This window comes from Macaca nemestrina, unplaced genomic scaffold (genome assembly GCF_043159975.1).
Source record: "Macaca nemestrina isolate mMacNem1 unplaced genomic scaffold, mMacNem.hap1 Scaffold_74, whole genome shotgun sequence".
Lineage (NCBI taxonomy): Eukaryota > Metazoa > Chordata > Mammalia > Primates > Cercopithecidae > Macaca > Macaca nemestrina.
In genome coordinates this window covers 1-17654 of record NW_027257865.1, presented here as the reverse complement: position 1 = coordinate 17654, position 17654 = coordinate 1, and the positions used below count along the sequence as shown (strand labels likewise).

Sequence of the window (17654 nt, the reverse complement as noted above, 5' to 3'; positions counted from 1 at the left end):
ATGCCATGCAGCCCTAACACCCCAGCAGAGCAATGGCTCTGGCCTGAATGTCCCCAAAACCTCATGCTGAAACCATCTCCGAAGGGATACATTAAGAGGTGTGGCCTTTGGGAGGTCCTGCTCTCAGGACCAGGGTTGGTGTCCTTCTTGGGAGGCCTGGAGGAGCCCTCCTGCTCCTCCACCACGTGAGTTCTGACGAGATGACCGCTGCCACGCAAGACCCGGCGAGATGCTGCCGTCTGTGAGCCACAGGCCCTGGGGCACCAGATGTGCAGGTGCCTTGACCTTGGACTGCCTTGACCTTGGACTTTCCAGCTTCCAGAGCTGTGAGCAATAAATGTCTCTTTACAAATCACCCAATCGACAGCAGCCGGACAGAGACAGTAATGTCACAACATGAGTCACTTTCTCAGTGGGCCAGAGGACTCCCCATGAGCCACCACTGTAAAGCAAGAACTCCCTGGAGGATGGAAAGGGGTTCACAAGGAATTCTACCCAGCACCAGGGTGTCTGTCCTTTCTTGCAGGAAGACAGCTGAGCCATGGCAGGAAACTACAGGGTGGGTGGGGCTGGACAGTAATGTGTCACCTGCTCATCTAAGCCTCAGTCTCCTGCCTCTCATCACGACAGTGGGGGTAACACCCCCCTCACCTGAGCTGTTGGGGGAGGTAAGAGTGCTGGGTGATTAACAATTGTTAGTTCCACGGAAATAAGGCAAAGAATCTGCCCCATGTCTTATAAAACCAAATCAGCCCAGGAATTCCACATCACTACTAATTTGCATGGGAAAATACCAGATTCTCCTAAGTTCTGGCATGTCATTTGTATTAATAAAGTTTGCAGAGTTTTCACATACTAAGTATATAAAACAGGAAAATAAATCATGCAATTTGGAGGCTGAAGCAGGAGACTCACTTGAGCACAGGCGGCGGAGTTTGCAGTGAGCCGAGGCCTCGCCACTGTACTCCAGTCTGGGTGATAGAACGAGACGCCATCTCAAAAAATAAAAAAAAAAAAAAGATTTTGCTTCTTCATACTAGTAAAGTGGGCAGACTCTACATGCCAACTCTTATTCAAAGGTCGCCTAACACTGACTCAGGAACTCTGGCCCTGATGTGCTTGGAGTTTTAATCCTAACAGTGTTAAAGACCACTCCCCCAGGAGCTCTGAACAAGTACTCCAGGTATACGCTGAACAAGACCACACACTCTGACCGAAATCTAACTTCCCAGACCCAAACTACAGAACCACAGAAGACACTGCTTCTGTCCAACTTTTTGTTCTGCCATCGTTTGTGTCCATTATTTCCTACAAACCATCTCATTAGAATTTAGGGCACACAAAAGGCCAATACAACAGGGTTACTTTTCAAAGGTTTGGAGGTGAAGAACAGATACAATGCAGTAGCTTCCTATTGCTGCTGCAACAAATTACCACAAATGCAAACCTCCTCTCAGCCCTGGGAGTCAGGAGTCCCAGGGCTGAAGTCAAGGGCTCAGTAGCTTGTATTCCTGCCTGGAGTCTCCCAATTCATAGAAGCCACCATGCAGCTTGGCTCACAGCCCCACACCCCTCCTACCACTGCCCCGGCCTCAGTCCTGCACCTCTCCGGACCCTGCCCCTGCCCCACACTTGCCCTCACCCCCACAGCCCTCTGGCCTCTATCTCGTCCTCAGGTCTCCTCCTCTGAGGCAGACCCTCGTACTGCCTTCTCAAAAGGCACATGTGAAGACACTGGACCCGCCTGGACAACCCAGGGTCCTCCGCCATCTCACTGTCCGTTACACTCACATCTGCAAAGCCTCTTTTGCCATGGAAACTTCATTATACTAACAATCATTTAACAAGTCCATTATAATGATGTGAAAATTGGCATTGTTTTCCTCCTAATGAACAGATCAGTCACCCATGTAACCTATAAATATTTGACTATTAAATATACAATACTGTAGGAGACAGAGGTGAGGAAGACGGTTCCTCCCTGAAAGACGACTGGACCCTAGACGGAGGGATAAACATTCTGAACAGAATCAACATAACTCAACATTTGAGTCGGAGAGGTCAAGCAATGAGACGTTCAAAAAAGCAACCAGAAAGTATGTACTGTGCCTGTAGTTCACATCTGCGCCTGGCGTCATGAGCACGAGCATGCGGACACGCACACAGGGCCCAAGTGTAAGACCAAATATAAGGAGCTTTCCACTGTAGTATTTAACTAGATCTTATTACAAAATAGCCTCCTGATTTTTATCCAAAAAGTTCTCTGTAATTAAGGAAATTAATTTTCCCCTAAAAGGCATTTCTCTAGCTATCATTCCATATAAACTAAATGGGCATATTAAAGAAAAAAGACAAATGTTTGACTTCGGGGGTTTGCCTACGACTTGAATAAGCATGATTTTCTTCTGGCCAAGCAGGGAGCAGCTGGACCAGACTGGAGGGAAGGAAGAACAAATTTCCACTCTGACCTCAGTTGGGCACCAGAGTCTTCCCTGTCAGAATGTGGGTGTGGTGCTTCCCACACACCAGCCTCTGACGAAACTCAGCCCAAGGGTGTGGGAAAAGGCTGTCTACTTCTGAAAAATCTACAAAGTGCAGACACATCAAAAGCTTCAGAAGACTGTAAAGGGCCAAGGAGACCACTGCACCCTTGGAGTTTACAGAAAATGGTCAGCCTCACACGTGCCTGAGGTCCAGGGTCAGCTCCCGGCTGCCGCGACGCCGTGAACGCAGCCCTGGCTTCCCCTCTGATGCAGAGAGCTGGTCACTCCGCCGGCAGCACTCAGAGCTCAGAACATTCTAGAGGAAAGCAACGTGTTCCTTTTAAAATGGGGAACCGGGGCAGCACAACTGAAGCTCTACGACTGTCTCAACTACTGGGTTTCGGGGTAGCATTAGGAAATCGTGAGAATCCAAATCTCAATTTCATACAGATTCCAGATTCACTGCAGGTTCCAGAATTTCCTGAGACATTCTTCCAATTTATCACTCAGGATTCCCTTGCCAAAGCTAATAAAGTCTACATTCCTTACGGAAAACCCACCATAAGCACCACCACAAATAAGATCAACTGACTGACGCCCGCCCTTCGCACCAAACATAGAAACTGTTACTCACACAAGACTGTGCTGGAGGCAGCTCTCAGCTGAAGCCGAATCCGTGAGACTTCATTATCCCCCATTTTGGATCGAGTGTGAAGACTGTCAGCAAACCAGGGCCCCAGTGTGAAGCAGAGAACAGATCCTCTGATGCCTGCCTGAACATTTCCTTCCCACCTCTGTCTTGGATATTGAACACCCTCAGAGCTCCTGAGTCACCCACATTTGCAGGTCATTTATCCAGCCACCAGGATAACACAATTATGCGATAAAAATGCCTTCTCAGGGCTTTGTCGTACTCAACAAAGAAGCTCAGAAGGCTAGGTAAGCGCAAGAAAGGGGGAAGCGTCCTCCAAACAGACAAAAACCAAGGAAAACCGTGCAGAGACTCGAGAGAGAGAGAGCAGAAACACAGCCCGCTGTAGCCTTTCAGGTCCTGCTGGCCGCAGCCCTGCGTTAGGTGGCACCATTTCCACAGATGCATCCTGCTGGGCCCACTTGAAAGGTCCCGCTTGCGAGACACTCACCCCCACTTCCAGCTCCTGCAAGACCCGCTGCAGCCCCACTCCATCCCGGGGGCCGACTGTGCAAGTCTTCCCGGCGAGACCCCTCAGAGCCTACTCAGTGTCTGAGACTGGGAAGCACCAAGGATCCAGAAAGGCACAATCCCGTTCTCCTCGTGCTGCTTTCTGGGTTCCAAGTTGTCTAACGAGTCCTGCATAAACCCCGGGCTGGGGAGCCAGCCAGGGCCCAGCAGCACCCAGCTCATGCGCTCCACTCACCCCACAGAGGACCACGGAGGCCCCAGCACGCTCTGTCCGCGGGGCAAGACACCAGAAACAGCCACAGTTCAGGGTTCTGACACCCGCCCCGCTGCCGTCATTACCTCCTGGGATCTGAATTCTCATTGGTTGCAAAGGTGATCCCACAGCTCCGCTGCCTTAATTACCTGCTGGGATCTGAAATTGTATTGGTTGGAAAGGGGATCTCATTGCTCAAGCACTCCCTGCTGCCTCCTTGCAAACAACATAAAAAATCCAAAACCCCTCGTAAAGAACGTTTACTATAACCTCAAAACAAGACACATCCCGAGACCAAGGAAGATACACACGCACATCTGACACCCGGTGGACGTCAGTGACCGACGCCACGGCTTCCGTGTGGCGTGTGAAGCAGGAGGCCTGTCACGGTGACTCAGGCTGGGGTCTGAATGGGGGTCTTCCAAGCAACTAGGCAACCAGGACGCACACCCCAAAACCCAAGTCCCCGCACTCATGTACCTGGCAGAAATGCTGCGTGGCCATCGACACCAGTTGTGAACCAAGACCGATCTGTGTCCTGTGGCCCTCACAACGTCCGTACATGCCTGGGCCCAGCAGAGGCCCGCACGGCACCCTGCTCGCCTCCAGTGGGGCTCTCTCCTGCCAAAGGGGATGGCCCTGAAGTCCGTTGAGATTTCCAAAGCTCTACAAAGTCGTGCTTCCTCCTGCTTGTTCAGAAGGCCTAAAGCCCTGAAGACACCAGTGAGAATTGACCTAGCCTCTTAAGGCAGCTCAAATACCTAAACACAGGAACGCTGGACCTCTCTGCCCTCGAGAGCAGCCGATAACACACTGGGCTAAGCAGAAGGTACAGATGTCACATTCAGAAGCCAGTGGCGCTCAAGATTGCATTCCAGGAGCCGCCCATGTGAGTCCCTCCAAGGCTTCCAAGTCCCACTTGATTGTTTTCATCGTATCTCAATAACATCAGAGACACTATATCTCACGGTATCTATGAGATCGTCTCCACTTTTATGAGCACATATGCTCCCTGACTTACCATGGGATGAAACTGTTCCAATAAACCCAGCGTAAGCTGAAAATATCCTAAATAGAAAGTGCATTTGACATCATAGTTTCAACTTACAACGGGTTCATCCAGAGGCAGCCCATCTTGGGCCAAACAATGCACTGAGTGTGACTAGTTCACACCATCACAAGGTTGAAAAAAAAAATCAGATATGTAACAATTGGGAGCCAGGGACCCTCTGTATTGGGGCTCCTGTCTTCAGAGACAACAGAAACCTCTTCTTAGACAAGAATCACAATTTATAATCCTCAAAATGTTAAACTTAGTTTAACAATCTAGACGTTCAAACAAAGCCAAAGTAGGCCCACAAGGCCGTTTGTGCCCTTCACTAAGACGCACGACTCTGTAATAACCCTCACCACAGCCCCTCAGGGTGGGTCCCAGAGGCAGTTGAGGCTTGTGGCTACGGACACTAACGAAACCAAAATCAGAGTACGCAGGTGCAGTCAAGTCATATGACTTCTCCACTAGCATATGCACAAATGTTCATCAGCAAATCTCATCTTCGCTTTACCTCCCTCCCATGACCTAAAAAGGAGTTCACCACACACACCCATACACACACACACCACTTCAAAAACAAAATTAGTACTTGCATTCAATTCTGGGCATTCGGAATAGACCTAATGGGTGATTAAATCTCTCCTCCAACCCATTGCTTAGTCTTCTTAGAGGATGAAGGATTTTGCATAACACAAGTCAACATATAAAACATCTGCTATAGAAACAGACTTTCAAGTGGTCCTCATTAGAGTGATTCAACTAATATACAAAGGACCCAACACACAGCACAGTGTATATTAGAAGAATGATTAATTTGTTCCCCTAAAAATCCTAATATCTACACAGAAAAAATACCCAATACACATTTTATCATTCTTTACCAGTATAGTCATACAAAGGAGTATCACAAAAGCAAAAGAACAGATTTGGTTTGACTCACAGTTCTAAGTTTAATATAAAATTGCTAAAACCACCAAGACAAACATGACTATGAAATATTTAACGATCTTCACCTAAATTCAAGTCACCATTCAACCACCAATACCTCTGCTCTCCTTACGGGAACTTTCCAAAAGTAAATTCTGGAATTAACAGGACAAAATTTTCTGGTGATAGAAATTAGGAAGAAATTGGTTGAAGGCCGTTCCTTGGCTGTCAAACTTTTTCTCAATAATATTTTGTAAAATAAAAGCGTCAAACAGATCTTTACATTAACTTACAATCTATCAAGCAATACTGGAGCAAGCTTTAAATATTAGCCACATTCTGTCAGGGCTGACTAACATTAAATCAGTATCAGTCTCATGTCTTGTAGGATCCACAGCTCATCTTCTTAAAACCACTTAAGATTTCATAATTAACTCAATTAAACAATGTAAGTCATCTCCTTGATCTTTGACATGAAGGGGTAATTTTCCCCCAAAATAGTACCTCTTTCCTTGACATGATTTAATCTGTGGTTAGAGTATTTAACAGGATTTCTTTCCTTCTTAGAAAATAAAATATACACCTTTCCAATATGAAAAACTCTAACTGATGATGCCATAGCTTACCCAGGTCAAAAGCATTTTTTTTTTTTAAGTTAAAAAAAGAACCTAACTGCATCTTTGGACCTTATGTGAGGTAGTGTCCAGGGTCACTGGGACCTCTACTTGGCCAGTGTAGCTGGGTACCAATTAAAGACAGAAACCCAAGCATTCACTCAAAGCCCCTTCCCAGCTGTTCATCCTAGTGGAAGAAGCCATGAGTACAAACGAATGCGGCATTCTACGGAGGGCTTTGGGGATAGGCTGCTTGAGAACATCAAAGTGGCTCACGTCCCCCGAGTATAAAGCCAGTGACTGCTCTCAGCTTCCATCCACAGTAGCCAAGGTCTGGAATCACCTGAGTGCCCGTCAACAGGGGATGAAGGGAACGTGGCCCGAACACACACAGGAGCAATACTCCACCACACAGCGGAGAGCCCTGTCATCCGCGGCAGCATGGATGGAGTTGGAGGACATTACGTTAAGCAAACGAGCCAAGCAAGGAAACGGCGCATGTTCTCACTCATAAGCAGGAGCTGAGAGCAGATCTCATGGAGGCCAAAAGTAGGTGGTCAACAGGGCCCAGCAGAGCCCACTCATAAGCAGGATGGGCAGAGGCTGGTAATGTGCACAAACACACAGCCTAATGGGAACACGAGACCTACTATTGATAAATCAGCAGGGGGATGGCAGTGGGTCATCTACTGTGTATTTCAAAACAGCTAGGAGAGAATAACTTAACATAACCAGCACAAGGAAAAGAAACTATTTAAAGTGAAAGACATCCCAAGTACACAGATTTCGTCAATATAGGGGTGAATCAAGGTATCACATGCACTCTGAAAATATGTACGTATATTATGTATCAACAGAAACAAAAACCAATGACAGAACCATTTGCGAAGCACGTGCAGGAGAAGAATGGGAAGCCTGACATGGTGTGGCTGTGTGTCCCCACCCAAATCTCATGCTGAACTCTAACCCTATGTTGGAGGTGAGCCCTGGTGGGAGGTGATTGACTCATGGGGGTGGTTTCTAATGGTTTAGCACAATCCCCCAAGTGCTGTCCTCATGATCGTTCTCCTGAGATCTGGTTGTTTGGAAGTGCATGGCACCTTCCCCTTCACTCTCTCTCCCCTTCCAGCCATGTGAAGACACGCCGGCCTCCCCTTCACCTTCCACTCTGATTGTAAGTTTCCCCAGATGTAGAAGCCTGTACAACCCACAGAACTGTATGCCGATTAAACATTTTTTTTCCTTATTACCCAGCCTCAGATAGTTCTTTATAGCAGTGGAACAACAGTACAGTCCTCAGGACCAGCAATGTTTTCCTTCTACCCAGCGGCCAACAAGGTCCTACACCGTAGCTGGTTTTCCAAAGCTTTGCCAGAATGCTGAAGCTGTTTTGGGGATACTAACTTTCCCCATCTCTGGCAAACCAGATGGGGCATCCTATTTGGCTCTTACCACCTTTCTCAGAGAAACCCCACCTCTGAAACAGCCTCCACCAGGGGCCTCCTTCAGCAGCAACAAAGCTGAGTGTTCCTTGCACTTCCCTTCTTCTGAACAAGTAAACATCTTAAGCTTGTTTTTCCATCTTCCCAGCTCATTGAAAAAAATATCTTATGCTTTCTATTTTCCTGACACACACACATGGAAGAGAAGTGCCGTGAGGGCAGGGGCTCTTGTTTTCCCGGATCTGAGCCTGGCCCTCAAACACTAGCCGAATACTAACACGATATCCAGAGGCAGAAATGCAAATATCCATATGACTTCAAATACCCTAAGGACCTAACAGGCCGAGTGGCCCATGTAACTATGGTGTGCTGGGCCATTCAACTGGTGTCCAAATCCCTGTCCAATTGAGCTCTTTAATTTCGAGACTTTTCAGACAGCTGTTGTTTTGTTGTTGTTGTTGTTCTGTTTTGTTTTTATTAAAGGGATATGTTACAATTATAATCAAGAATATCCCAGGCCGAGTGTGGTGGCTCTTGCCTGTAATCCCAGCACTTTGGGAGGCCAAGGTGAGCGAATCACCTGAGGTCAGGAGTTCAAGACCAGCCTGGCCAACATGTTGAAACCCCGTCTCTACTAATACAAAAATGAACCAGCCATGGTGGCAGGCACTTATAATCCCAGCTACTCAGAAGGCTGAGGCAGGAGAATGGCGTGAACCAAGAGGTGAGGCTGCAGTGAGCCAAGATCGTGCCACTGCATTCCAGCCTGGGCAACGCAGCAAGACTGTCTCAAAAAAATAAAAATAAACCAATACTCCCAGTTAGTTCTTCACCAATGTCAGATACCTCAGTTTAAAGAAAAATATGAAAGCATGTTTTTATATTTCAGTGTTGAATTTAACCATATCTTTTAACCATACCTTTTAAGAAGATATGAAGATAGAACTTCCTCAAGGATTGGGGGAGAGAAAAGCAGTTAAGAAAATCTTAAAACCTCAGGAGAAAAACAAGTATGGGTTAAGACCTCAAGGCAAAACTTTTTCTTTGCACTTTGATTTCAAAAGAACAGAGATGCCCAAATTATGAACTCTCCCATCTGCATTTTATATTCGTCTGTGTCCTTTGAAAGGCTGGAGATGGGATCCCAGGTTCCAAAGTGCCTGGCCGTGGCTCACATCAGGCGGCATCTTTCACAGCCGTTTACTCCCCTGACTCTGCCTAGAGAGGTCTGTGGCCCAATTTACAAAAAAAAGGTCCTAATTTACTCACGTTCATCACTTTGAGCAGAGTCTCAAGAAATGAGGCAAATATTGACACTCCACAGAAGCAAGTACTCTCTTCCTAAAAGTCAAGTGTCAGGTTCCCATGAGCCAGGCAGCTTGCGTACAGAAAGCACTGGCTGACTTGCTGGTTTAATGTTAAATGCATTTAAAATGTTAAGTGATCAAACCCCCCTCCCAGTGGGTGTGCGCGTTGAGCTGGCTGCAGTAGTGATGCAGACCACGTTCTTTCCTTTGGTTTTGCTTCAAGCAGAGCACCCCACACCCAGGAAGAGGCCGAAGGATGGCATCGAGGTCTAGGACAGATTTAAGGAGAGCTGCAGGCTGACTGCCTCATCTGCAAATAGTCTCTCATTTCAGAGAAAATCACTGAACAGAGTTCATAACACGTGAATTTTTAAAATTCATATTTCTACTTTCATCCCATTAGAACTTTTGAACCTCCACCTCCCACCTAGAGAACGTCAGCTCAAGCCGATCACAGCGCAGTGCGATTTTCTATAAATAATGTGCACGCCTGCATCTGAGCTGAGATGTGAATGTCTGGAATGTGCCTGCCAGGCCCAGGAGGAACTGCAGCAAGTGTGGGGACACAAGCCGCTAAGGAATCTGATTTGGAGGGAACTGGAGGCAACTAAAACTAGGTCCACTGGTTTTTCTTGGTAAGGTTTGACCAGGCAAACTGTTATCACTGTTGCTAATTTATGGTAATTGGCATGGGGACTTAACAGTAAGTAATTAGAGCAATTACAGAATTTGCTACTCAATTACAATGGCACAGATTCCTGAGAATGGAAGATCTGTTGCCCAGGAATAGAGTTCAAGAGGTCCTCCCCATGCTCCGAGGAACATGGCATTTCCACGCACCTCTGCTTTGGTCCCTGGCCACCACCATCCTGATCTCGGCCGTCTGATGGCATCAGTCCCCAAAGCTGGAAACACCTGACACCTCTTGTCACCCTCCCATCTGCCCTGCCTTCCTCCAGTCCGGGATATTCAGGGATGCCCACATACAGGACCAGGAAACCAGGGTTATCCCAAACCAGTGCCTGCATTCAAAGTCCTCCACGGCAGCACAATCACCAATGGCCAATACTCCCAGAACCTTCCACCTCAAAACGGGAGCACATCTGGATTCAAGCTGACAATGCTGCATTCTCTTTGCCATGTACACATGGAGGCATGTCAGGTTCCACCTAAAGGTATCAGGTTCCACGCTGCTCAGGAGCCCAAACCTAGTCACTCTGCATGATCTCAATTCACCATCCACAGAGAAGCCTGCAGTTTTCCTCTGGTGCACGGTGTGGATGGTGGATGGTGGATGCATTTCCCCTGAAGACTCGGAAACAGAAGCCTGGCCAAGGAGGCCAGTCACCCCAGCCCCTGCAAGGCCCGGACGTGACCCTCTGCTGTCTGCACACAGTACCCAAGTCTAGCAGTGCTGGCTCTGTGGTGGGATCCATCTGGGCCTGCAGAGGACCCGGGGCACAGGAACCGTGCAGCCTGGCTGCAGCCGGAAGCCTAAGGGATCCCCACGAGGCTCTCCAGCCTAGGTGCCCTCACCACAGGCAGAGCCATGCAAGAGAGTTGCCTGCTGAACTGGAAACGCCCCAATCTGCTCAGCCAACACAGAAAGACAACAGCCACCTACAGCTGCTGAGCCCCGAAACGTGGCCACTGGGCCTGAAGGGTTGAATCTGGAATTTCATCTGTGAAGTTCTTTTCAAATGTGTTTAGCTATGTAATCAAATCTTTATTCTAATTAAATTTAAAGGAGCCTCTGGCTATGGGCTCCCTTCTCGGGCTTCACAGCTCCAGGGAGTAAGAATGGGAGAGAGAGAGGCCCAGAGCCTCTCTGCATTCTCCACGTTAATTCAACAAGTCATCATAAGGAAAGGCACTCCAGCAGGAGAGGTGTACACGGGAAGAACTGGGTTGGCCCTGACAAGCATGACCCCCATGGCATCACAGCTGCCTCAGGCAACAGGCAAAAGACAATGATGCCCACCTGGACAGGCCACCGGATGTGATGATGCACCCCCAAGCCCTAGTCCCACAGCAGCCAGAGACCACCCGCTGCTCATCCCGGCTGAAACAGGCAGAGCTACCCGAGCTATCAAAAGCAGGAAGAATTAAGGAAGCGATTCCCACGACACACGTGACACTCCTTGGAGACAGACACAGGCTTCGCTGTGAAAGTGCAGAGGACGGTGGAGTCCCTAGGCAGGCTGCTTCTTCCAACGATCAGGAAGAAACCAGATCCATTTCCTTGTAGGAGAATCATTTGTACCGTGATTAGACAGAAGACAGAAGGTGGCTGATGTTATCAAATCATCAAGCACCTCACGGCTGCTTCTCCAAGGAAGGCCTGGAAACTTGCAGCCACCCGCGTAGGGGCCGCAGTGTTTACAATGGAGATACGGGTGACCGAGGTCTGGCTTCCTCAGGGAAGCTACATTTGAACTTTCACCACTGAGGAATCGGTCATTTACAGTCACTCACCCTCAATGCAGAAGAGGGCTCAAGACACTGCACCAGACTTCAACACTCAGGGTTGGGGTTAGGGTCAGGGTCAAATTCACAAGTTTTACAAGATGTATTTCCTTGGGATGCCAGAAGAGATGCAGCTTCACACCCCCGACCTCCATGGTTTGCTTAGCCCCTTCACCAGTGGATCTCACCAACAGATGACACATCCACGCCTCATCCATGGCAGCACAGAAAACCACTTGGAAGACAGCCACTCCCACCAAGCTTCCTGACTTTGGTGTTTAAAATCTGCATCTCATACGTGAGATTACACTCCTCCGAACAACGACATTGCCACTGTCATTTCACCCAAAAGGGCTTTAGGAAGTGACACGCGGTCCAGACGCCAGAGGTCGCCGGCCGCCTTACTCTAGCCTAATTCCTTTGTGCCTGTATGGAGGCTTCACAGATACAGCCCATTAATGACTGTATGAGAAGCTCAGGGCATAGACGAACTCAGTGCTGAATTTTTTCCATTTATCACCCTTTGTTTTGTCCAGAAGACAGCTGAGAAAGGCGGGGGCAGATCATCTCCTCGAGTGTAATGACTCTAGCCACTTCTCTTCACCCCAGGTCACCACTCAGTCAACACCCTTTTGAGAAACCAAAGCAATTCTGTTCCCTTCACTCTGGGTTCCAAGCACTAAATTCCTCCGTTTTATCAATTAGATTATCAAGCAGCCGTTTGTAATCTGGACTGCAATCTGATCCGAAATTTAAAGCTAATTTAAGTTGCGGTAATAGCTCCTATTCACATTATAGATAAGGCATGAATGAAAACTTTAATCTGTTCATAGGACCAACTTTGTAAACAAACCAATTATTCAAGCAATGATTGTCTTCAGTTACATGCAAATTACTTTGCTCATAAAAGATTTTCCAGTAGGAATTTTTAAATCCATGGTCTGTCTTTTCTGAGCCTGTCTCTGCACCTTCCCCTGAGTGCACAGCAGGACTTCTCAGGGCATCCCATCAGCAGACCCACTGAAGAGAATAAGCCCGCAGCCCGCAGCCCCCAGCCCAGGAATCAAGTCCGAGCCCCAGCAGCCCCTCGTCCAGCCGGGGCTTCCTCACCAGCACAGCACCCAGAGGTCTTCCAGGTTTAATGCCACGTGTGCGTGGAAAGTAGAGTGCTGGAAGGAACACAATAGACATTCAACAATGCAAATTCCCCCCTGGAACAGCCCAGCAATCCTCTACCTTCCCCAAAGTACCCATGCTAGGCAGGCGTAGAGTCCAATGGGGGTGCCTAGGAATCGGCATTTAACACTATTCTGATGAATAAAAGTTTGAGAGGTCGGTCAGCGAGAGGCTGTCGTGGCCTCCACTCATTTGCAGGCTCTGAAGAGACACAGATTCAGGTAACAGGCCAGACAGGACAGGACAAGGATGAGGAGGTGGAGGGCAAATTCCATGGACCACCATCCGCCCCGCCATCCCCACTGAGACTCCGTGATTTAAAGAGAGGCAAAGCCAGGGAGAAAAGATGCCCGCACCACACGAGCGACTGAGATTTCACCTAAAGCACGCAGCATGTGGCTGAGGGCCAAGGTTGGGCAAGCCAGGAGCACAGAACGGGGTTCACTGGCCCAGAGGTGTCTCCCACACCCACACCCCGTGCAGACCTCCCAAGCACTGCCTGTGTCTCCTGCCTGGTTTAGTTCCTCCCCGCCTTCTACTGTGTTGGTTTCTCAGCCGCCACCCACCACCACACAACCCTCTCTACAAGCTTGGTGGACTGAAAAGAGCGGGGGCGGGTAAGATCTGGGCTCTGGGGCCAACGTCCTGCCGGAGACATTAGTTCCAACCCACCTAGCTGTGATGTGAGCCCCCGAGATTTCTCAAATGTGAGATGGGAAGGTAACTGAACCCACTCACCAGGACGGCTGTGCAGACTGAGATTACATATAGCCACACCTCGGCATCCACCACACGTGGGACCCCAGTCGTGTTGCCCCTGATGGGAATCCCTCTATCTATGCCCCTTCTGCTACCAGAGCCAACTCCCAGCAGTAGCTGTGGAGGGTGCATCCTCTATTCCCACTCCACTCCCCTCCCATCGCTCCACGCCGTGCCCTGCCACGCAGCGGCCACCAGCAAATCCGGCCCCACTGGATAACCGACCACCAGCCCCCCCCTCACTTTGGGGCGTCTTCCACTTGCAGTTCTGAAGCAGGCCGAGAAACCGCCCTCAAGGGCAGTCACCTGTTCCTTATTGCATGTAATGACCTGCCACGCAGGACCACCAGCAAACCCAGCTCCACCATCCAGGCTCCTGTGGATTAACCGAACCCCCACCCCCCACCTTGGAGCGTCTTCCACTTGTGGTTCTGAAGGGGGCCGAGAAACCGCTCTCAAGGGCACTCACCTGTTTCTTATTGCATGTAATGACCTGCCAAGCAGGGCCACCGGCAAACCCAGCTTCACCGTCCAGGTTCTGGTGGGTAACTGCCCCCGTCCCCCGCTTCCTCCTGGGGTGTCTGGGAGGCTCAGAAACTGCCCTCCACGGACACTCACCTGTTCCTTATTGCACTAATACCTCATTTACAGAAATCCACTTTGACTTTCCAGCACTGCAGTTGTGACAATTTAGCAATCCTGCTTGCAAGCTACAAGAGCTTGAGGTCACGTCCACCTCACCAGTATCCCAGAGACCCAGCACTATCCCACTGTGTTTAAAATTCCAAAATACTCCTGCAAAATGCTACTGGCATTTGCTTTGCACATAAAATGCTAACAACCTTCAAGTGAAACAAATATCTTCAACAGTTTGGTACAATGACATGTGAGTTACACATCTGCCAAGTTGTAAAGCCTCATGCATTTATAACATTTTATGTACGGTCAAATGGTTCATTAATATAAATTATGAAAATCTCTAAGAAACAGGTTTCTTCTGGCATTAGATGACCAAAGGAAAACTGGGTTCTGGCTGGCTTGCGGGCCTGTAGAGGCAGACATATCTGCTGACACAACCAAGCTCCTTCCCACTGATGTGGCCTCATCCCAGGCCCCTCACCCGGATGCCTGCAGGCCCCTGGAGGAGCAAGCCTGACCTGTCCACATTTCTCAAATGCACAGCTGTTGCTCACACTGCAGATAGAGTTCAAGGCAAGAGCAGGCCACCATGCTAAAAATACCACGCAGCGTCCACGCCAGGTGACGGTGGTTTTCACTCCATCCCAAAGCCCCATGTATGAGTTTACAGCCATGATTACCACATGGATTTTTAGACCCTCAAGACATACTTTGTTTCCTTTTATGCAACAAAGTTAAAAGACTATCACTCAGATATAGGCTCTGAAACTGTGGAATAATTATTTGGGAACAGAGCCTCTGCCAGGTCAGGATTAGCACTTGGGACAACACCCCGTGACCTCGGTCCACACAAACCCATCCAGACCAGAAGCCTCCCGCACTGTCATTTCTGTGGATTTCTGTAAACGAGGTATTACTGCAATAAGGAATAGATGAGTGCCCTTGGAGGGCAGTTTCTGAGCCTCCCAACCACACGGCCATTTTCAGGCTGAAGCCGCACCACCTCCAGAAACACTGTCCCTCGCCGAGGTGTGCCTGGCTTCTCCCTTTTTCCAAAACTTAACAAAACCTGAAAAGGACAGGTCTGTGTAGAAAAACACAAACTACTTGCGATTCCTCTTCCCAGTTCACGCTGTAGGAAGCTCGTCTCGGCCCTCACCGTGTTCTGACTGTGGCTTGGTTCCCATAAGAAATAAAGTCAGAATTCTAGTCCCTGTCTCCTGGGCAGTGTGGCAGGCATACATACCTTCAGTTATATGAGGAAAGGCGTGGCGAGCCCCCTTCCTTCAGTAAAACTGCACAGTTCCCAGAACCCTGATGCCATCTCCCTCACACCACTGTGAACACCTGGACAGAGCACATTTCAATGCGTGCACATTTGTGGGCTAGTTTTCTATTTCTCCACTAAATCACCCCAAATTTAGCGCCCTAAACTCTGACTTATTTTCTCACATTTCTGGAAGCTGGAGTTCAAAACAGGTCCCACCATCTAACGTCGAAGTGGTGGCAGGGCTGGCTCTGGGGAAGCGACCGTCTCCTTGCCTCCCGCAGCCTCTAGAGGCTTCTGCATCCCCTGGTCCATATGGCACCCACTGTCTTCAGGACCCACAGCGGCTCTGACGGCCCCTCAACTGGAAGACGCAGAAACGTCAGGAGCCCGGGAACCTAGTGCTAAGGCCAAGCCTCCCCACCCTCCCAGCTCCTCACACACTCCCGTGTGAGCTAATATAGATTCCACTTTAACTAGTGTCACCTGTGTAAGGGGTAAGTGCCCAGCTGTGAACTGGTTAACCTCGCCCACACAAACCCCGAGAATAAACTCACAGGCCATGGACCACTCCACAAGCAATAAGCGACCACCTGCTCAGGGACCTCCATGCCCCAGCAGAGCCCTCCGGTACCTCCTTGTGAGCTCAGACTGGCAGCAGGGTTCTGCAGCGCCAGAGGGCCCTGGATAAAAAAGACAGCTCCCATATCGGGAGGCACCGCCCGCGGTTGGGTTCCCAGTACTTTAATAGCCCAGGTGGACAAGCCGGGGCGCATGCAACCCCATCACCAGAATAACGGCTGCACGTGGCGAGTGCACGGGTGGCCACCACTCAGCCCAGCTGGCCGCGCTAAGCACATCACCACCGTGACGCCCAATCAGATTGAGCTGCTGGAACAGTCCCAGCATCGGCCCCCAAGAACATTCTGGATCACAATTCAGAGTAGTGATTGCGATCAGGGCCACATGTGGCTGAATGTTTTTACAGGAGGACACCACAGCTGGACTGACGCCACAGCTGGATCTGGCTGGACTGAGAGCATTTCCCACTGGACATTCTTACAACACCATTTTATTTGCGCTTTATTAAACTTCTATGGCTTTTTTCTGCTTATCTACTTTATGGGAGTGTTTCTTGTTCTTCTGACTGCGGTGATACTTCAAGCTACAACTATCAATGTGTAAATTAGTTTGGAAGTCGCCTTATCATTAAACATTTCACAAGCAAGCAGTCAGAGGCACCTAACCCGGAGGCCTCTTTTCTTCTCTGAGCCAAAGCTACCTTGGACTCAAAGAAAATGGCACATGGAGGGGGGCTGGATCTCCAGCGCCCATTCCTAGGGAGCCTCCTGGGGAGCAGATATGGAGGGAGAAGCCCTGGGTTATGGCACTGTCGTACTAAAGAAAAGTCTATTTGGGTAATGTAAGCACCAGACTTAAGAGATTAAGCAAACCATGAAAAGAAACTACTAACCACAGCTTCTCCAAAACAGAGCTAAACTCCCTTTAGTTTGAATTGGAAAAGCAGAAGTGATGATCAGGATACAAAAAAAAAAAAAAAAAAAGAAAGAAAAAAACAAAAAGAAATGACACAGTATCTGAACACAGGAGAATAATCAAGGGCCACTGTCTCTTCCTGTGTCAGTGGGAGCCTCGCATCTAAGCTGGATTTAGAAGGTTGCTACTTTGGACTGAAAGGTATCCCCAACTCTAGTTTGTAAGCAAGTGGAGCAGAATGCTTCAATTATTTCAAGGTTTAGCGGTAAAGCTCTGCAACTCTTACAACCATTTTAATTGGTGTGAATTTTAAAGTGACTCAATCTGTTGGCTGGAGTATCTAACGGCTTAACCACGGGGTCACGTTGGAAAATTTTTCCAATTGCTTTTGTTTTTCCTACTGAAGATGCATTTGAACGTTCTTGTAGTTTGCAGTTGGCTGGTTCTGATGTTTGGTCCTGAGGAAGCCCAAGTATCCGTAGAGGAAGAATCTGAAACCTCAAGCCACTCGAGTGCTGTCTGGACAGATGGAGACCCCAACCCGAGGGCCACTGACGGGCTCAGCATGGGCGCAGGGCCGCCCGATGCAACAGGCCACGTATTTGCCG

At 48.9% G+C, this 17654-nt stretch overlaps 1 long non-coding RNA gene across 1 annotated transcript in view; it reads right to left on the bottom strand.

Annotated features, from left to right (window-relative positions):
• Positions 1-17639, bottom strand: part of LOC139361624 (uncharacterized) — a 30231-nt gene extending 12592 nt beyond the window's left edge. Inside the window, exon 1 of the long non-coding RNA XR_011619203.1 lies at positions 15735-17639. This is a non-coding gene — a long non-coding RNA (uncharacterized lncRNA). The remainder of the gene's footprint in view (positions 1-15734) is intronic.
• Positions 17640-17654: the final 15 nt, after the last annotated feature.